General features: G+C 41.4%; 1 protein-coding gene across 1 annotated transcript in view; it reads left to right on the top strand.

The window, feature by feature from the left end:
* Positions 1–22,384, top strand: part of LOC137290194 (general transcription factor 3C polypeptide 3-like) — an 89,237-nt gene extending 66,853 nt beyond the window's left edge. Inside the window, exon 26 of the mRNA XM_067820912.1 lies at positions 20,461–22,384. The gene's annotated coding sequence lies outside the window, so the exon portion shown is untranslated. The remainder of the gene's footprint in view (positions 1–20,460) is intronic.
* Positions 22,385–22,674: the final 290 nt, after the last annotated feature.

Below are 22,674 nucleotides of genomic sequence, written 5' to 3'. Positions count from 1 at the left end.
ACTGTATGTTGAGCTGTCCGTTGCACCAGTCATGATAAACTATACAATGAAGCATCAAATCTTACGAATAAAAGAGACTTTCTCCAAATCTGTGTATGTTCTATAAAATGGAAAACAATCTAGAGCCTCTTTATTTATCATCTCTCTTACCAAATAAAGCATCTGATTCAACCACACATATTACTCTGTTAAAAACTTTGATTCAAAGTCTTATTTTCAGTCATTCCAGCTCAAACATAAAAATGAATGTGGAAATCTTGGAATCAGTGCACAGCTTCATACTTTTAACAGGTAGATTTCCTGCTTTTGTGAAAAACTAAGATGTGAAACATATGACTCCAAAATTTCACATGATACGGAACATAATTACATAATTTTGTCATATACCTTTCAATATACTGCCATAATTTTGATTGATGTACAACATTATTACTGCTATATTGATTACACTTGCCAACAACACTCGGATATCGTATGAACCTGGTACAGCTATAATTGTTTATAAATGTTTCTGGGACAGTCTACCTGATGGAGGGGAGAGAGCTAGTAATTAAAAACCAGAGTGTGTATAGGACCAGTAGTCAGACTGGGAGTAGAGAAAATGGGAATGAACCATTTTGTAATTATCGTAAGTATAGTGTTCCTGTTGTAACAGATATAAACAGGAGATCTGGTTGTAGGTAGATAAACAGGAGATGTTGTAACTACCTAACCTGGGAACCAAGGTGAAGTATTGATGACTGACATTAAAGAGCAACAAACGAAGAAGCAAACTGCTTCAGTTTGGGTTGGCCACAGAGGAACAACTATCTGTTGTAAAGATCAGTTTGCGAGCCTGACCACCTGATCCAGTTAAAGATCACATATACTATAGGGGGGTACAAATTAATAGATCATTTATTGACGTCATTATGAATGAAACACCATCATTAAAACTACTCATTTTGAGATTTAATTGTCTTAAATCAACCTTTTTGACAACAGTGCACAATTCTCCGTGACATAATATGAAGTATACCTATGCAGGTTGCTCTAGTATTCATGTACATTTCCATGGGCAGATTATCTGCCGTGCGTTTAGCTCAAAGGGGAGGATAAAGTATTAGGCTATATCTGTCCATATGTACATACAGATTGGAAAATCTTAAGAACCGTTGACTAGGTTCTTTTCATATTTGGTATCGAGGTTTGTCACAGTAAAAAGAAGGTCTCAGTCAGGGTTGGTGACCTTGACCTTCATCTCAAGGTGACAAGGGGACTTTAGCGTTTTACCTTGTCAGCAAGATATCTCAAGAACCATTCGCTGGATTTTCTTCACACTCAACACCAAACTTTTTCTAGGGAAGATGCAGGGGCCAGTTGATTTTGGTGACCTTCAGTTAAGTGTCAAGGTCACGGCTACTGTGTTTATCGTAATTTTATACACTGGTCAGGGTGTAAGTGACTCTTCTAAATATTTTAGTGTTTGAACAACTACAGTGCAAGATATCAAGAGAGTTTGAGAGTAATATTTTTTGTTGACATTTTACTTCATCTTAAACTAAGACCTTCACTTTCAGTTTGATTTGATACAATGTGGCGGAGGATTATGTCACCTTACCGACAATGCTTGTTCATAGGTTTGTCTCAGCCTGCAATCATGACAATTGTTTTGAAAAATGAAAGTTCTATGTTTTCACAATCTACTGCCATTTAATCTTGTTACCTGCCTTGCTTATTTTCTGAAATACAACTTATATTCATAGGCGATTCTGTCAAAATTGCTAGTTGTCATACTGGTTATAAATCGTTCTTGTAGTTACAAGCAGTATCATGCAAAATCTTTTTGAACATGATTCAGAAACATTTAACTGCGAGTAGGAAGTAGTTTTGATCTTCTAACTTGATGAAAACCAACCATAATCTAACTGATTCTCAGACTAGATTTAGACAGTGATGCCATGATTTAAAAAAATGGCGGTGCCCCGTTGCGAATATCCGCCAGTCTGAGAATAAATGCTATTTAGGGCTGATTTCACCGAGTTACAAAATCTAAACTACAGTCTGCTGGTAGTAAAATATGTATTTGATTGCTGGACAATAGGATTTTGCATGACATTGCTTATAACATCACAATTTCACTCTTGGAAGCTAAGGTGGGTGTCAGTATGATACTGCTTACAATATTATATTCACTTCGACCACAATCTTGCTTCTGAAATCAAGGAAGAAATCATTATGTTACAAGTGTGTCAAGCAAAATCCTTTCAGTCATCAATCATTTTCTATGACTAGTAAGTAGTTTTGATTTTTTTAACTCGATGAAACAAAGCAAAATAGCATCGTCTATCTTGGAAGTAAGGTAGGGGTTGTGCCAAAACACTCGCTTCGCACTCACAAACAACATATACTCTTCAAAAAAAGTAGGGGATGATGAACTTTCAATATGGATAGGAAGTGTGAACTTACCAAATGTTTCAAGGACACGCATCTCATGAATGCACCACCATTTCCCTCTATTACCACCCCTTAACACAACACATGTCATGCACGTGCATTACGCAGTAGCCCCATACACGTGCATGGGGTCCCATTCTTGATTTTGACATTTTTCCAAGAAGGACGAGAAATCACTTAGAATGTTAATTTGGACACTCATCTTGCATCACACATTTGTTAGTGTTTGTTTCTAGTTGTTTGTTTTAAAATGATAATCGCATACTTACAAATTACATGCTATACACCAGTCATCTTTCAAAAGCGACTACATTCCAAATAGCTATGGTTGTAAGGAAGTGCAAATGGTGATGCTCTCTCAAAACATTCAGTAAGATCATATCAACATTGACTGACTCCGATAAATCCTAAATCGTACATAATAAAAACTGATGATCCCCTAATATTTTTTAAGAGTATATTTAGTTCGCACTGCGGGGTCCTGTGGAAATCTGTGTATGCTGACACCATCACATGACACCTGGGAATCATTTGACCCCAACACAACAATTCGGCATGTCTTTGTTGACGTTGGGACTAACTGAAACTCCTTCTTGACGTGATGTCACATACCGTGTCTGCAGTTTTGTTGGTGGGCGAGAGTGAAGCAGACGACTTTTTGTCAACATTTAATCACTCTGTATTAATTAACCACACATTTTTTAAGAATGAATTTGGTGTTCCCCTTAAGACTAACCAAAAGTCTTTGATATGTAATGTTCAAAAGAGTACAAAAAAGAGTGTATTCATTCTTTAAGGACAAACCAACCATTTTCTAGTCTATGAGGGCTCCACAAATATAACAATGCCAGAGGGTAATGAAGACAAATTCAAAACTGTTATCAGTTATTTATTCTTCTTGAAAGCATTTTAAGCCTACAGTTTATAACTGTCTTGCCTAGAATTCCTGGTGGCTGGCCACAGTGTTTTATATATTTAATTTTTTATGCCTGCATCTGCAGTGTGGTCACCTCAACTGTTTGTTTGTTTGTTTGTTTGTTTGTTTGTTTGTTTGTTTGTTTGTTTGTTTGTTTAACAGAGCTCTGACCACCCGATCACTCCAGACGCCTCTTACGACAAGCATGGGTTGCTGAAGATCAATTATAGTCCAGATTTTTTAACAGGTCCACCATATTGTGGAAAATCCACTATATTGTATTGCTTCAAATTGGTCAACATAGTGTTCCTTCATACTATTTGCTGTCACTCTGAAGGTCCATGTTTGATTCCCCAGTTGGGATGTCAAGGGTCAAATTTGTAATGTTCATTTTCGAGATATGAGCAGAATGTTGCAGAATGCTTCTCAAATCAGTAGCCTACTGGTTTGTCTTTTCAGATCTCTAGCCTAGTGGTTAAAGCGTTCTCTTGCCATGTCAAAGGCCCGTTTTTGATTAGGTACGTGGATGCAATGTGCAAACACCATTTCTTGAGTGAGAGAGTGAGTGAGTGTGTTGAGTTTTATGCCGCACTCAGCAGTATTCCAGCTATATGGTGGAGGCCTGTAAATAATCGAGTCTGGACCAGACAAAATAGTGATCAACGACATGAGCATCGATCTGCTCATTTGGGAACCAATGACATGTGTCAACCAAGTCAGTGAGCCTGACCACCCGATCCTGTTAGTCGCCTCTTACAACAGGCATAGTTGCCTTTTATTGCAAGTATGGGTTGCCAAAGACCTATTCTACCCCAGACCTTCATGGGTCAGACCATTCCTTGTGTCCCCATGTGTGATATGGCTTGAATAGTGCTAAAAGTGGCGTAAAACCCAACTCACCTGATTCACTCACTCAAATCTTAGTCACACTCATCACTGGCCTATTTAAGCTGTTGCCTTAATCCAGTTTTCTCCCTGAAATGACTGACTTCAAGGAGCATCTAACCAGCCTTTTGGTCACGTCTTTCTCGTTTGTTCTCCTCTCAACTGAGGCTATAAGACTGCAGCTTATCAAGTTACAGGTTCTTTGTTAAAGCCATAAATACCTAATGTTAATCTCATTGCTGTAACCATCTTCCATAGCTTCTCATATCTCAAGGCACAAATGATCAAACCAATAACCGTGGTGCCCAGGCCTGATGGCGATGAAAGGCCGGAGTTGATAGACATCAGAAAATGTGTCTGATTTTCATCCCAACTTCATCCCACAGAGGTTAAATGGTGCATTAGAAACCTATTAATCCTAGTACTGGACAGGATTATTCCTGGGTGGTGATTAGCTGTTTTACCTCGAAGATTAGCAAACATGACCCCGAGGACAGCTGCGATGAACAGATGCCACATCAAACACGTTAATGCACTCAGGCAAACACTTTATGGATGATGCTAGTGAAAAAGTAAATTTACATCTTTGCCTGTGGGCTTGGAAATTGTCTGTTGTCAGTGGAGCAAAGATGGGAGAAACTATAGAGAGACAATTTGAGGTTTATGGGAAGTGTGTAGGTAGTTAACACTATGTCAGCTGAATATCACCACAGAGTGCTCAATTAGAGAATAGGTGGATGACGTTTTACTCTGCTTCAGCAACATTCCAGTAATATCATGGCTTCACACATTGTACCCATGTGGGGAATCGAATCCAGGTCTTCGGCATGATAAGCGAATCCTTTAACCACTTGGCTACTGAGGTCTGGGGATGAGTTAAGTTTCTTGGAAGAGCCATAGTCTTGTGTCTGGGTTTCAAATGTCAAGTGTAGCCTAATGGTTAAAGCATTCACTTATCACAGTGAAGACACAGGTTCAATTCCCACATGGGTACAATGGTGTCCCCGGCCATGATATTGCTGGAATATTGCTGAAAGCATTTGAATCCCTGGCTTCTGATGTAATATCGCTGATATTACTGGTGGGGCAGTTGGGAAGCCCACAGGCTTATCATGACGTAGACAGGTTTGATTCCCCACATGGTAACAGTGTGAAAAGCCCATGTCTAGTGTGTGAAGATCTGCAATATTCCAGCTATATGAAGACAGACGTATGTAATTGAGTCTGGACCAAACAGTCAATAGCATGAGGATCCATCTGTGGGTTTGGGATACAATGACACGTGTCAACCAAGCCTGACCTCTTGATCCAGTTAGTTGCATGGGTTGCTGAGGAGTTCTCAGGAGTTCCTGGACCTTTACACATTCAGTACTGTGAGACAGACATCAGTGCACCAAGGCATTTCCTAATTTTCATTATGGGCCATTCCCCATAGTAGGATAGTCTGTCTCACAGTCCCTGAACCACATTATTTTGCCTACTGCCAAGCCTTCTCTACAGTGCTATAGCCTTAAATGAAGCAAGATTTCCTCTGGTTCTGAATCTCTGGTCTCCCTGGGTTCCTTTTCAATTAAAATGGGTTTGTTTGTTACTATCAAAATTATATATATTGAAAGACTACTCCTTAGTCTATTAGTAGGACAGTAGGGTAGCCCGGTGGTTGAAGCATTGTCTTGTCACACCAAAGACTTGGGTTTAATTCCTCACATGAACACAATGTGTGAGCCCATTTCTGGTCTCCTCTGTCATGATTTTTGCTGGAATATTGCTGAAAGTGGCAGAAAACCATACTCACTCACTGGCTCCCATTCTTGGTACTGTTTTCATTTTATTGTTCCTTCTCTTTGCAAGGAGCAGTTGGTTAGAGTCTCGGATGTACAAGAAGCCTGGGCCCAGTGTGTCACAAAGCTCTTTAAGATCTCCTTACTTTTCTTATAGCATTATTACCTGCCATACTGTAGCACAGAGAGTATGAATGTTGCGAATGCTGTGAGGAAAGTTATAAGATCTTGGGCTTATTAGGGCTTTGTGAAATGGAGCACTGATCCTTGACCTGTCAGCGCCACACCTGTGCTCATTAGCTTCATCATGACGGCAGACATCTGGCTTCACCAGGCATTTGTTCCACACTGATATACCATGCTGTGATATGACTACAGTACCACTGTGTTGAACCTTTTCACGCTTATTCAGTTACAACACTAATCATTACATCCAGATTCAGGAGTTTTGACTTTTCACTAGTTGACCGTGTCAGAAGTTTAACAGTTCTAGTTTCACTAGACTAAATTAAGTAGTGTTTGAATATCAGCTTGCAAGCTGACTGTTCTGTGATTAATGAATAAAATCTTTTGTTTTTTCTTTGTGAGATTATGAAGTTTCTGTTGTTAGGATTGTTGGTTTTGAATAATACACTGAGAAAAAAAATAAGGGATTACATGAAAGGACAAGTGATCCTTTATTTTTTTCCAAGGTATCTTCACAAGCTGTGTGTCACCTACCTTGTGAAAACACCTAGAAACAAATAAAGGAACACTTGTGCTTTTATGTGATTTTTATTTAAAACTGATTCCCCCCCCCCCCTCATTATGTATTTTAAAAGGTCAACTTCCACTAATGTTTAGAGAGTTTAGTGTTCAGTTAGATGAATGTTTACATTTTGTTCTTCATGAATTTCAGCCATCTTTCATTCAGTGAAACCAAAGGGTTCTGTATTGGGAATTCTTTAGTATAAGTCAGGAATATCAACTTGGAATCTGTGAAAAATCATGTCTCAATCAGGAAAACCAGTGACTTACAACATCCTTTTGAAAAAGATACTGTTAAATATCAAATGTTATATTTCTGAAAGATTTGGATGAATACAATATATGTATTTTATTATGGTCAGATGATTTACTGTTTACACATCAGTGAGGATCAGATAGGGTTATCCCGGAATTCTGAGGGTATACCTAGTGGAAATGGCTGCTACTGAAGAACATGAATACATGAAGGTTTTGGAGGCTATCGGAGGCTATTGGTTTATTGATCACAGCTGACTCGCAGGAGTAGAAGTATTGTAGTTTGTGTTGAGGAGATGCAGGCCTCGGATATCTGATGACTCTGGGTTGATTTAAACAGGTAATTTGTTTTGTATTGATCCAGTCAATGTTAATTTGCCTGATCAAATGTAGGACTTGATGGACAAAGGTCTGTAATGACAAAGAAGGTTCCGGATCAGATCGTACATGTTTTCATGACGTCAGATATTACTTTTGACTGGGCTTGACCATTAATGTTCCAACAGGTGGACTAGAGGAAGGATCCAATGGGCTGGGTGTCCTCTGATGTTTTAGTGATCAGAATTAATATTAATTTGCAGCTCTAAGCATTTAATGTTTTAGCAGTAATGAGGGGCCAAATGCATTTATATCCTCACAATGATTATTCAAAAATTCAACCTGCATGTTAGGAGATCGATATATTTTTGTGTGAAACACCATTTTGTCAAGTAAATGTTTTTTGCTACTGGTTAGTACTGGAAGAGATTTTTTTTTCTCCACATGTGGGGGAGAAAAAAATCATGTCTGTCGACATAGCCACCCTGTATGGGCATATGTCATTGAGTTTAATAAAGAGAATTCCATTGAATTTCAGTGTGGAATTGAATATAAGTGAATTGGAATATCATGACTGAATTGTCAGGTATTGGAGGTAGTGGATCACTGTCTTGGAACTGGCCGTAGGACTTTGACATTTTGGTGTTAGTGTCTTGTGCAGTGATTGTTTATTGAGGTGGAACAATGCTTGAGTTCTTCAGCCTGCAGGGCCAATGATTTATGCGTACTTACAGCATGGCTTGTGCAGGTCTGTAAACTTTGGACTTCTCTGAAACTGTAATGTTAAGGGAAGCCTGACTTTTGAGTGAGGACTGGGTTCATTTAAGTGTATTACAAATTGCTGAGATGGGTGATGATTTTTCTTTTTAATAGATTTTACTGATGATGACCTCAAGAAGATTCAGGTGTTCTTTAGGGATGGGCAGCCTTCTTCACAGTTTTAAGCATAACAGTTTCCTTTGCAGTTACCTCCCTTAGTCATGCCAGAAACATATTGTCTTGGGTTAATCTTGATTGTGTTTCTTGGTTTATAGGTAATTTTACCAAATGGTTAAATGTCTGAAACGTGCATGTCTTTAAGTTTACCTTCCATATGAAGCTGATTAGAAGAAATATGGATGAAATAGAGAAGCATTCCCTCATTCTCTGATTTTGAGAAATTGCCATTGACATAAACCACCTCATGCCACATACCCTATCAACAGTATAAGCCACCTATCGTCCCAGCAGCATAAGCCACCTATCATCTCAGCAGCATAAGCCACCTATCATCTCAGCAGTATAAGCCACCTATCGTCCCAGTAGCATAAGCCACCTATCGTCCCAGTAGCATAAGCCACCTATCGTCCCAGCAGCATAAGCCACCTATCATCTCAGCAGTATAAGCCACCTATCGTCCCAGCAGTATAAGCCACCTATCTCAGCAGCATAAGCCACCTATCATTTCAGCAGTATAAGTCACCTATCATCTCAGCAGTATAAGCCACCTATCATCTCAGCAGCATAAGCCACCTATCATCTCAGCAGTATAAGCCACCTATCATCTCAGCAGCATAAGCCACCTATCGTCCCAGCAGTATAAGCCACCTATCATCTCAGCAGCATAAGCCACCTATCATCTCAGCAGTATAAGTCACCTATCATCTCAGCAGTATAAGCCACCTATCGTCTCAGCAGTATAAGCCACCTATCATCTCAGCAGAATGATCCCATTTATCATTTCACATTTACACACACACACACACACACACACACACACACATACACTACACACACACACACACCACACACACACACACACCACACACACATACACTACACACACACACATACACTACACACACACACACACACACACACACACACACACACACACACACACACACACACACACACACACACACACACAACACACCACACAACACACCCCCGCCCCACCCCCGCACCCCTCCCTATTGCTAGTATGTCAGTCATTGGTTTGTCAGGTCCACCAGATAATTCACATGCCATTGTCTTATATTTACATATAGAGTTTGATGTCAAACATACAAACGTAAAACGTAATATAACTAGTTGATGGAATTCCTTCATACATTGCCTGTATGAACAGTTGCTCATGATATGTACGCCACACTGCAATATTCCAGCTGTATAAGGGAGTCTGGATAATAATTGAGTCTGGATCAGACAATCCAGGGACAAACAGCATGAGCATTGTTCCACACAATTTAGATATGATGACACATATCAACCAAGTCAGCAAGCATGACCACCCGATCCCATTAGTCACTTCTTACAGCGAGCATAGATTATTGAAGATCAATTCTCGCCTGGATCTTAACGGGTCTACAAAGTTAATGATGGGAGTTGGTAGTAAGAAAGTTAGTAACAGTATACTCATTACTTCCTATGTTGCCATGGTTATCCACAGTCTGGATTCATATACATACACATCAACCAGCTTCAGGATTAAATAGAGTTTCTTGGTTAAAGTTATTGTCATGGATTTCTAAAATAGCCTAGAAGTTGCTGTCTTTATCATATATATTGATTGACATAGATGTGTCATTTACCATGGCTTCAAACTAATGAATGTTTTTATGAAAGTATCCACTTTTCTGAAATCAATCTGTCCAACAGAGTCTGACTGGAAGCTAATTCCAGTTATCTTATCTGTATCTCCATCATGTTTGCTAGACAGCTGTTATTGAAAACCACATACAGCCACACTCATCCCTGCTGGGACGAACTAGGGAGCGTTGCAAGATTATGGGGAGATGGAAAGGCCCTACCTGTTGGAAGGTAGAAGAGTGATGAGAGAGAAGCATGCGGCCCTGCCTGCTGGAGGAGTAGAGTGATGAGAGAGAGGCATTAGGCCCTGCCTGCTGGAGGAGTAGAAGAGTGATGAGAGAGAGGTATTAGGCCCTGCCTGCTGGAGGGAAGAGGAATGATGAGAGAGAGGCATTAGCTGCAGGTATGGGTGGGGAGTATGAGAGCCTTTACCTGCTAGGGTGGGTGGGGAGCATTATAACTTGTACCTGCAGGTGTGGGTAGGAGTATGAAAGCCTGTACCTGCAGGTGTGGCTGGGGAGCATGAGAGCCTGTACCTGCACGTGTGGCTGGGAGCATGAGAGGCTATGGCTACAAGTGTGGCTGGGGAGAGTGAGCTGCACCTGCAAGTGTTGGTGGGGAGTATAAGAACCTCTACCGGTAGGCTGGGAGTGAGAGAGAATATATCTGCAGGTGTGGATGGGGAGAGTGAGAGGCTGTATGTGCAGATGCAGACTCAGTATGAGAGTATGTATCTGAAGGTGTGGATGGGGAGTGTGAGAGCCTGTACCTGCAGATGTGAGGAATGATGAGAGAGAGGCATTAGCTGCAGGTATGGGTGGGGAGTATGAGAGCCTTTACCTGCTAGGGTGGGTGGGGAGCATTATAACTTGTACCTGCAGGTGTGGGTAGGAGTATGAAAGCCTGTACCTGCAGGTGTGGCTGGGGAGCATGAGAGCCTGTACCTGCACGTGTGGCTGGGAGCATGAGAGGCTATGGCTACAAGTGTGGCTGGGGAGAGTGAGCTGCACCTGCAAGTGTTGGTGGGGAGTATAAGAACCTCTACCGGTAGGCTGGGAGTGAGAGAGAATATATCTGCAGGTGTGGATGGGGAGAGTGAGAGGCTGTATGTGCAGATGCAGACTCAGTATGAGAGTATGTATCTGAAGGTGTGGATGGGGAGTGTGAGAGCCTGTACCTGCAGATGTGACTGGGGAGTGTGAGAGCCTGTACCTGCAGATGTGGCTGGAGAGCATGAGAGCCTGTACCTGCAGGTGTGGGTAGGAGTGTGTGAGCCTGTACCTGCAGATGTGACTGGGAAGTGTGAGAGCCTGTACCTGCAGATGTGACTAGGAAGTTTGAGAGCCTGTACCTGCAGATGTGACTGGGGAGTGTGAGAGCCTGTACCTGCAGGTGTGGATGGGGAGCATGAGAGCCTGTACCTGCACGTGTGGCCAGGGAGCATGAGAGGCTATAGCTACAGGTGTGGCTGGGGAGAGTGAGCTGCACTTGCAAGTGTTGGAGGGGAGTATAAGAACCTCTACCTGTAGGCTGGGAGTGAGAGAGAATGTATCTGCAGGTGTGGATGGGGAGCGTGAGAGGCTGCATGAGAGTCTATATCTCTACATGCTTGGGAGAGACTATCACTGTTAGTGAGAAGAAACAGAAAGGTTCCAGCTGTTGTAGGTATTTGCTGTGGCTGAACATACCAGCAGGGAGATGGTGTGAGATTGCAGGACAACTGGTGGTTGTGTATGTACTGATGCAGTTTACTGTGGTTGTCAGTTTTGTACAGCTTATTTACAGGCTGTGACAGACTGTCTGGAGTGGACACAGACTGGATTCAGGTAGGATTATATGCTAATGGTCAGCACTGGTTGAGAATTCAGATCAGATGGGAATTAGTTGTGTTAGGTGGGAGTGAATTAGTTGTGTGAGGTGGGACTGAATTAGTTGTGTTAGCTGGGAGTGAATTAGTTGTGTTAGGTGGGAGTGAATTAGTTGTGTTAGGTGGGACTGAATTAGTTGTGTGAGGTGGGACTGAATTAGTTGTGTTAGGTGGGACTGAATTAGTTGTGTTAGGTGGGAGTGAATTAGTTGTGTGAGCTGGGACTGAATTAGTTGTGTGAGGTGGGAGTGAATTAGTTGTGTTAGGTGGGAGTGAATTAGTTGTGTGAGGTGGGAGTGAATTAGTTGTGTTAGGTGGGACTGAATTAGTTGTGTGAGGTGGGACTGAATTAGTTGTGTGAGGTGGGACTGAATTAGTTGTGTGAGGTGGGACTGAATTAGTTGTGTTAGGTGGGAGTGAATTAGTTGTGTTAGGTGGGACTGAATTAGTTGTGTTAGGTGGGACTGAATTAGTTGTGTGAGGTGGGACTGAATTAGTTGTGTTAGGTGGGAGTGAATTAGTTGTGTTAGGTGGGAGTGAATTAGTTGTGTGAGGTGGGACTGAATTAGTTGTGTTAGGTGGGAGTGAATTAGTTGTGTTAGGTGGGACTGAATTAGTTGTGTGAGGTGTTACTGACTTAGATGTGCGAGGTGGGACTGAATTAGTTGTGTGAGGTGGGACTGAATTAGATGTGTGAGCTGGGACTGACTTAGATGTGTGAGGTGTTACTGACTTAGATGTGCGAGGTGGGACTGAATTAGATGTGTGAGCTGGGACTGACTTAGATGTGTGAGGTGTTACTGACTTAGATGTGCGAGGTGGGACTGAATTAGTTGTGTGAGGTGGGACTGAATTAGTTGTGTGAGGTGTTACTGACTTAGTTGTGTGAGGTGTTACTGACTTAGATGTGTGAGGTGTTACTGACTTAGATGTGCAAGGTGGGACTGAATTAGTTGTGCGAGGTGGGTCTGAATTAGTTGTGTGAGGTGGGAGTGAATTAGTTGTGTGAGGTGGGACTGAATTAGTTGTGTGAGGTGGGACTGACTTAGATGTGCGAGGTGGGTCTGAATTAGTTGTGTGAGGTGGGAGTGAATTAGTTGTGTGAGGTGGGACTGAATTAGTTGTGTTAGCTGGGAGTGAATTAGTTGTGTTAGGTGGGAGTGAATTAGTTGTGTTAGGTGGGACTGAATTAGTTGTGTGAGCTGGGACTGAATTAGTTGTGTTAGGTGGGACTGAATTAGTTGTGTTAGGTGGGAGTGAATTAGTTGTGTGAGCTGGGAGTGAATTAGTTGTGTGAGGTGGGAGTGAATTAGTTGTGTTAGGTGGGAGTGAATTAGTTGTGTGAGGTGGGAGTGAATTAGTTGTGTGAGGTGGGACTGAATTAGTTGTGTGAGGTGGGAGTGAATTAGTTGTGTTAGGTGGGACTGAATTAGTTGTGTTAGGTGGGAGTGAATTAGTTGTGTGAGCTGGGACTGAATTAGTTGTGTGAGGTGGGAGTGAATTAGTTGTGTTAGGTGGGAGTGAATTAGTTGTGTTAGGTGGGACTGAATTAGTTGTGTGAGGTGGGACTGAATTAGTTGTGTTAGGTGGGACTGAATTAGTTGTGTGAGGTGGGACTGAATTAGTTGTGTTAGGTGGGAGTGAATTAGTTGTGTTAGGTGGGACTGAATTAGTTGTGTTAGGTGGGACTGAATTAGTTGTGTGAGGTGGGACTGAATTAGTTGTGTTAGGTGGGAGTGAATTAGTTGTGTTAGGTGGGAGTGAATTAGTTGTGTGAGGTGGGACTGAATTAGTTGTGTTAGGTGGGAGTGAATTAGTTGTGTTAGGTGGGAGTGAATTAGTTGTGTGAGGTGGGACTGAATTAGTTGTGTTAGGTGGGAGTGAAATAGTTGTGTTAGGTGGGAGTGAATTAGTTGTGTGAGGTGGGACTGAATTAGTTGTGTGAGGTGTTACTGACTTAGATGTGCGAGGTGGGACTGAATTAGTTGTGTGAGGTGGGACTGAATTAGATGTGTGAGCTGGGACTGACTTAGATGTGTGAGGTGTTACTGACTTAGATGTGCGAGGTGGGACTGAATTAGATGTGTGAGCTGGGACTGACTTAGATGTGTGAGGTGTTACTGACTTAGATGTGCGAGGTGGGACTGAATTAGTTGTGTGAGGTGGGACTGAATTAGTTGTGTGAGGTGTTACTGACTTAGTTGTGTGAGGTGTTACTGACTTAGATGTGTGAGGTGTTACTGACTTAGATGTGCAAGGTGGGACTGAATTAGTTGTGCGAGGTGGGTCTGAATTAGTTGTGTGAGGTGGGAGTGAATTAGTTGTGTGAGGTGGGACTGAATTAGTTGTGTGAGGTGGGACTGACTTAGATGTGCGAGGTGGGTCTGAATTAGTTGTGTGAGGTGGGAGTGAATTAGTTGTGTGAGGTGGGACTTACTTAGATGTGCGAGGTGGGTCTGAATTAGTTGTGTTAGGTGGGAGTGAATTAGTTGTGTGAGGTGGGACTGAATTAGTTGTGTGAGGTGGGACTGAATTAGTTGTGTGAGGTGGGACTGACTTAGATGTGCGAGGTGTGTCTGAATTAGTTGTGTGAGGTGGGAGTGAATTAGTTGTGTGAGGTGGGACTGACTTAGATGTGCGAGGTGGGTCTGAATTAGTTGTGTTAGGTGGGAGTGAATTAGTTGTGTGAGGTGGGACTGAATTAGTTGTGTGAGGTGGGAGTGAATTAGTTGTGTGAGGTGGGACTGAATTAGTTGTGTTAGGTGGGAGTGAATTAGTTGTGTGAGCTGGGACTGAATTAGTTGTGTGAGGTGGGAGTGAATTAGTTGTGTGAGGTGGGAGTGAATTAGTTGTGTTAGGTGGGACTGAATTAGTTGTGTGAGGTGGGACTGAATTAGTTGTGTTAGGTGGGACTGAATTAGTTGTGTGAGGTGGGACTGAATTAGTTGTGTTAGGTGGGAGTGAATTAGTTGTGTTAGGTGGGACTGAATTAGTTGTGTTAGGTGGGACTGAATTAGTTGTGTGAGGTGGGACTGAATTAGTTGTGTTAGGTGGGAGTGAATTAGTTGTGTTAGGTGGGAGTGAATTAGTTGTGTGAGGTGGGACTGAATTAGTTGTGTTAGGTGGGAGTGAATTAGTTGTGTTAGGTGGGAGTGAATTAGTTGTGTGAGGTGGGACTGAATTAGTTGTGTTAGGTGGGAGTGAAATAGTTGTGTTAGGTGGGAGTGAATTAGTTGTGTTAGGTGGGACTGAATTAGTTGTGTGAGGTGTTACTGACTTAGATGTGCGAGGTGGGACTGAATTAGTTGTGTGAGGTGGGACTGAATTAGATGTGTGAGCTGGGACTGACTTAGATGTGTGAGGTGTTACTGACTTAGATGTGCGAGGTGGGACTGAATTAGATGTGTGAGCTGGGACTGACTTAGATGTGTGAGGTGTTACTGACTTAGATGTGCGAGGTGGGACTGAATTAGTTGTGTGAGGTGGGACTGAATTAGTTGTGTGAGGTGTTACTGACTTAGTTGTGTGAGGTGTTACTGACTTAGATGTGTGAGGTGTTACTGACTTAGATGTGCAAGGTGGGACTGAATTAGTCGTGCGAGGTGGGTCTGAATTAGTTGTGTGAGGTGGGAGTGAATTAGTTGTGTGAGGTGGGACTGAATTAGTTGTGTGAGGTGGGACTGACTTAGATGTGCGAGGTGGGTCTGAATTAGTTGTGTGAGGTGGGAGTGAATTAGTTGTGTGAGGTGGGACTGACTTAGATGTGCGAGGTGGGTCTGAATTAGTTGTGTTAGGTGGGAGTGAATTAGTTGTGTGAGGTGGGACTGAATTAGTTGTGTGAGGTGGGACTGAATTAGTTGTGTGAGGTGGGACTGAATTAGTTGTGTGAGGTGGGACTGAATTAGTTGTGTTAGGTGGGACTGAATTAGTTGTGTTAGGTGGGAGTGAATTAGTTGTGTGAGCTGGGACTGAATTAGTTGTGTTAGGTGGGAGTGAATTAGTTGTGTTAGGTGGGACTGAATTAGTTGTGTTAGGTGGGAGTGAATTAGTTGTGTGAGGTGGGACTGAATTAGTTGTGTGAGGTGGGACTGAATTAGTTGTGTGAGGTGTTACTGACTTAGATGTGTGAGGTGTTACTGACTTAGATGTGCGAGGTGGGACTGAATTAGATGTGTGAGCTGGGACTGAATTAGATGTGTGAGGTGTTACTGACTTAGATGTGCGAGGTGGGACTGAATTAGATGTGTGAGGTGGGACTGAATTAGTTGTGTGAGGTGTTACTGACTTAGATGTGCGAGGTGGGACTGAATTAGTTGTGTGAGCTGGGACTGAATTAGATGTGTGAGGTGTTACTGACTTAGATGTGCGAGGTGGGACTGAATTAGATGTGTGAGGTGGGACTGAATTAGTTGTGTGAGGTGTTACTGACTTAGATGTGCGAGGTGGGACTGAATTAGTTGTGTGAGGTGGGACTGAATTAGATGTGTGAGCTGGGACTGACTTAGATGTGTGAGGTGTTACTGACTTAGATGTGCGAGGTGGGACTGAATTAGATGTGTGAGCTGGGACTGACTTAGATGTGTGAGGTGTTACTGACTTAGATGTGCGAGGTGGGACTGAATTAGTTGTGTGAGGTGGGACTGAATTAGTTGTGTGAGGTATTACTGACTTAGTTGTGTGAGGTGTTACTGACTTAGATGTGTGAGGTGTTACTGACTTAGATGTGCAAGGTGGGACTGAATTAGTTGTGCGAGGTGGGTCTGAATTAGTTGTGTGAGGTGGGAGTGAATTAGTTGTGTGAGGTGGGACTGAATTAGTTGTGTGAGGTGGGACTGACTTAGATGTGCGAGGTGTGTCTGAATTAGTTGTGTGAGGTGGGAGTGAATTAATTGTGTGAGGTGGGACTGACTTAGATGTGCGAGGTGGGTCTGAATTAGTTGTGTGAGGTGGGAGTGAATTAGTTGTGTGAGGTGGGACTGAATTAGTTGTGTGAGGTGGGACTGAATTAGTTGTGTGAGGTGGGACTGACTTAGATGTGCGAGGTGTGTCTGAATTAGTTGTGTGAGGTGGGAGTGAATTAGTTGTGTGAGGTGGGACTGACTTAGATGTGCGAGGTGGGACTGACTTAGATGTGCGAGGTGGGTCTGAATTAGTTGTGTTAGGTGGGAGTGAATTAGTTGTGTGAGGTGGGACTGAATTAGTTGTGTGAGGTGGGACTGAATTAGTTGTGTGAGGTGGGACTGAATTAGATGTGCGAGGTGGGTCTGAATTAGTTGTGTGAGGTGGGACTGAATTAGTTGTGTGAGGTGGGACTGAATTAGTTGTGTGAGGTGGGACTGAATTAGTTGTGTGAGGTGGGACTGACTTAGATGTGCGAGGTGGGTCTGAATTAGTTGTGTCAGGTGGCACTGAATTAGTTGTGTCAGGTGGCACTAAATTAGTTGTGTTAAGTGGGACTGAATTGGTCAAGTGGGATTGTTAGGAAGCTTTTGGAGTATTGTTTCCATCGATCTAATGAAAATATAGGTTAGAATTGGTCTGCATTAACCCATGCTTGTTTTAAGAGGCGTCTAATGGGATTTTGTTCTCAGGATCGCTGATTTGGTTGACACACATCATTGTATCCCACTTGCATAGATCGATGCTCATGATGTTGATGACAAGATTAATCTAGTGCAGACATGATTATTTACAGATTGCCGTCATGTGACGAAATATTGCTGAACCAATCAACCAATCAACCTAACGTTATACATGTGTTACACCTGCATTGCTTTGTGCTGTCATACATCATAACAACACAATTTGTTGTGTCAAGTGGAGTTGATCTAAGCCCACTCACTCACCCACCAACTCACCCATCCTTCTACCAGTTCGTTTGTAGGAAACGCATTAGTGTAGAAATGGTACATAGCTGCCTTGTATCTATTATTGATATAGGTGTGTATCTCTTGTGGATTATTTATTAAACACTCAAATTTTGTCAGTTTTGAAGGCACTTAATTATCTAAATGTGGTTGCTTAATCAATGTGTTGCCATGGACACTGAATTCCACTCTCTTGGTTTTCTCCTAGTGTGTCTTAACCTGTGGTATGCACAAATAGTGAACTGGTTAGTTAGAATTTGGCAGTATAAAATATAACCAGTTAGAATTTGGCAGTATAAAATATATAGTGTTTTTCATGTGTTATCCACTTTTCACATAAGTGAACTTACAGCAAGTAACTCAATCTCAAAGTCATACAGCAGAGTCTGAAATTTGGACAGTGATTGTTATAAGCCACAAACACAGGATGCTACTTCTTGACAAGTATTAGATGAGCCATGACCTGACAAATGACCCCAATTTGCATATATGGGAACACCCTCCAGAACATTCCATTTGTCAGGTTGTCGTCTAAATATTAAAACTTCAATTTCCTCGTGCGAATTGTGTTGTGATGGTGTTTTGCTGAACTAAATCACTCCAGTTGATTACTTGCCCTGCCTGCTTGTCACAAAAGCGTCCACAGCACTGGCTCATCTAATACTTGTCAAGCAGTTAAGGGACCAATTTTAACCTGGAAATCCCATGGAATGTATCCATGTTTCTTCTTTTGTGCCATTTCAAAGCAGCACATCTTTGATGGAAGTGGTGAAGCAGTAGCAAGGGACACATACTGCCTTGGTTTATTATCAGAGCCTTGGGGATGGTAAATTTTGAAAGAGTGTGTCAGTAGTCAAACTACTGAAATATTAAATTATGAACTAGAAGATGACCATGCATATTTGATACGTTTGTGGAAACTTAGGCTCTGCGTTGTATTTTGCAATGTTTTCTTTCTGTTTTTGTTTTGTTTGGGTTTTTTTATTTAAGCCCCAGCCATGTATTGCTGGGGGCATAAGTACAGTGTTAAAGAATGGAAGTTAAGGTTGACCTTAGTAAATATGGCTTTGTTGAAAGGAGCCCCAGTTCAGCTGCAGAACCATGGCAAGTTCCGCCCATCAAGGACGATGTATAGAGATGCTATCAGTAGGTTTCTCAGATGATCCCCAGCATGTTCTGCAATACTATGATTGTGTCTCATTTAACTGCATTGTGCATTGACCATTAATTCATGCTAAAAGCTGAAAAAAGACTGGTGATTCCAGATATGTTGATGACATGTTATTGATCCTGATAATACTGATGTTTCTTAGTATTCTTAGCACTTGTATGTTAATATATTAGTATTTTAAACTCATAACACTTAGTGTTCCTGTCAGTTACGTATCAGTTGATGAATTCAGTATAAAGTATAAGAGGACTATACAATACCACTGCCCACAAGCCAGATACAGACCATTCTCGAATCCATGGTTAAACAGTTAATGTGACACTGAACATTGCTCCTTGGTGTCCATACACTAACTCATGTTTAATTTATAAAGTGAGTTGAGCTGCATTTTCTCAATGCAGGTGATTGAGTTTAAACAGCATGATGACAAGATGCAGTCTATTGTCTGTGAAAAATGTGACGAGGGTGTTGCGTTTGAGGCAGAATAAACTCACAGCCACTGGTTTGAAACTTACAATTTTGTATTCTCTAAGGAGGTGCCGAACCAATTAATTTGAGCATGTCTTTCACTAACTTAAATAATAAAGGAGAAACATCCAAGCATCGACTCAGGCAGTCGTGGTTTATGGTCCCTAAGTGGTTTACTGTGTAGCTTTAAGACTTTTAGAAGTTGGACCTGATTGCAGTGAAAAACAGTATTTTTTAAAGAATGGTTACAATGTTGCCAAGATTCTGCTGTCAGGTAAAAGTGAGTGCTTGACTTGCACTAAATGAGAGTCCGTGTCAAGTGTGTCAGAAGTCTAGTCTGTTCCCATCCACTTAGGTAATGAAGATTGTCATGCTGTTTGTCATGCTGCCCCTCATGTCTCGCCCACATGCATCATATCAGATTTAAACTCTATTGATCACACAGATAGCAGCAGCTGACACGGAATGGTCTTGCTGTGGCTTATTGTTGCAGATGTCACACAAATATTTCATTATCTGTCTGATAATGCTCTGTGTTGTATGTAGTAACAAACTATTTTGTTTCCTTGTCTAGCTTACTATAAGTAGAATACTTTTATTTAGGCCTCAGTAGATTATTACCTGTCATTTGATGCAAGATGTGAGGAATTATTTACAGCAAACTTTTCATTCATCTGTTAGCATCAACTGACAATGGATGTGCTTCATTTTCTGAATGAGAAAGAATGATCTTAATGAATAGACAGCTTCTTTAGTGCATTTGATGCAACTTCTATAAAGAAAATGTCTTTGCCTCTATTGCAATGAAGTTAGCTCTCCTCAAAAATTGTTCTTCTTTATACCAGCTTTTAAATGCCACACAACCTGTGAAGATCTGGCTTAGGATTGATTTTCACTAACCATTTCTTGTTGTAAGAGGCGACAAATGGGATCGGGTAATCAGACTTTCCAACTTGGTTGATACATATCATTGACTCCCAGTTTGGCAGATCGATGCTCATGCTGTTGATCAGTGGATTGTCTGGTCAGGACTCAATTATTTAGAGACCATCCCGATATGGCTGGAATATTGCTGTGTGCGGTGTAAACTTAACTCACTCACTATAATGTCACTTAAAAGAAGCTATGCTTTCTGAATCTTTAGCATTCTTTGATTTTTCAATCATTTTGTGTTTCAGCATGATGTTGAGACAGCTCTTGAGTGATGGTCGCCATGTATTAGGAAGACAGTTATAATGGGCCTTGAGTATTACAACGTCAAAGCGCCAAGATCACTTGTGCACTGTCAAGCTGCTGTGCAGGAAAATGGCTTGAGCCAGATGCTGAAAAAGATTACTTCCAAGACTTGGTCTGGTGCATAATGGTGATTGGGTTACTGAACTCTCTGGATCCAAAAAGTAATTCAGACATGGATGACCTTTTCAAAACTATTCAGCTCTCGAAGTTGTGATTTCTTATGGAATGTGTGGCTTGCCATCTTTTATCAGAATGGATGTAGGAATTTATACATTATGAAAGTGCCAAGCCCAGTTCTGATGCTGACTGACCTCTCAAAATCAAGTTTACAAAACCATACGCTCAGACCTGTGCTTCTCAACCAATCAACAATGGCATTAGTAGAAGAGGGGCTGACGTCTGCTCCTTTCAACCAATCAGATGCCATGCTCAAAGGCAAGGGATCCATTGACGCTCTCCTATACATAATAATAGTGCTGAGTTTCTACGCTTTCAGCATAGTGGTGCTAATGATCAAGTATATTCGTCGAGAAAAAGAGGAGGCGCATTTACGAGAATATTACCATGAGTATGTTTCTCGGGACAAGTTTCACTCACCCCGCTTTCAGAACAGGCTGAAGATGAATGAAATGCTCAAGAATAACAATCTGTCTTTGAACCTGAGTCCTCTTAAACGACAAAAGACTGACCTGGACAGATCAGAACATCCTGAGGCTGAGAACCTCCTCAGCAGACGTGAAACCCCAGTTTAATTGTTTCAGCATAATACCTATTTTATATAACAAAGTTTTGTATGTTTGTAAAACTAAATGTTTCCATGGTATTTCCATCAATACTATACTTTTCCTGGGCCACGATTTTTAAGGCTCTCAAAGGGCATGATATTTGTAAGTCAGTGTTAATGAATGACTCTTACGACTATCTTAGCGCTTAGAAGGCCCAAAATACTTAGGCTCTTGTTTATAGTGAACAATGTTTCAGGTGGAACAGATACGTCTGACAGAGTGTCTCGCTGATGTTATCGGTCTGGACCTCGTTCCTCAAAGCAATCATAGCCCTACAACAGTCGTAACTTACATACTTTAACATAGACTTGCGACTACTGTGCTGCAATTGCTTCAGGAATGGGGCCCTGGATTGTAAATGTCCAAGTATTAAGTCCTGACATCTTAGTAGGGTAGATGAGTATTCTTGACTTTTAAGTTCTGGGTTATCTGGGAAGCTTTTCTTGGGTCTCTTCATGATGTTGCTGAAATATGGCACACCATACTCATTCATTTCATTGAATGCTCATGTCATCTTTAACATCTCCAGTATACGTTCAAATATAATTTTTTTTTTTTTAGTTACTTGAACTTCATGGCATCTGGATGTAGTATAATGTGTTAGAAGGGCATTTTAGATGTTGATACATACAATATTGAACAAACTTTATCCGTACCAACAAATTCTTTATTTCGTGTTATTTCAATACAGATTCTTGTACCACTGTCAAGCAGGAATCCTGTATCAAAATGCCCTACTCATGAAATAAAGAAGTTGTTATCTATAACATTGTTCAGAATTGTCCATGTAGCATGCTTCTACATTGCTGAAGTAATGCCCATGTCATGTTTAAATTGCATGTAGATCTGTACGAACAATGCACATGGAGTACTTTCTTCACTTCAGGAAGAAACTTTGGCAGATGAATGAAGCAGGGTTGGTAGTCAGGAGGGCAGGGGAAAATTTTATATTTCATTTTGGTCTTTGATTCATCTGAACTTGAGAAACCACCTGTATCCTGAACATGTTTTCTTGTGTACCGGTTGTTGTCTTGTTGATTTTGTCAGTGCTATTGTTTAAATATACATTATATAATATAATTATGTCTGGCATTTTCTGTTATTGTACACAGGAAGTGACTTGATCAATTTAAAAACTCACTGGTCTTGGATGACATTTAGACATGGATGTGAAATTCTTAATACACTTCACAGTAACATCAGACAAAAGATCAGGAGTTGAGGTATGGGCATAAAACTGGAAAAGTATGGATTAGAAGAAAATAGTTCTATGAGATTTATAGATTTTGAAGTCCATATTTCTTGTGATAGTTCAACTCACTGTGCAAGTTAAGAGTGTACTGACTTTTGACAGTATTCCAGTCATGGTGT

Source organism: Haliotis asinina, chromosome 7 (assembly GCF_037392515.1).
Source record: "Haliotis asinina isolate JCU_RB_2024 chromosome 7, JCU_Hal_asi_v2, whole genome shotgun sequence".
NCBI classification, from domain to species: domain Eukaryota; kingdom Metazoa; phylum Mollusca; class Gastropoda; order Lepetellida; family Haliotidae; genus Haliotis; species Haliotis asinina.
This window is presented reverse-complemented; position numbering and strand designations above follow the sequence as displayed.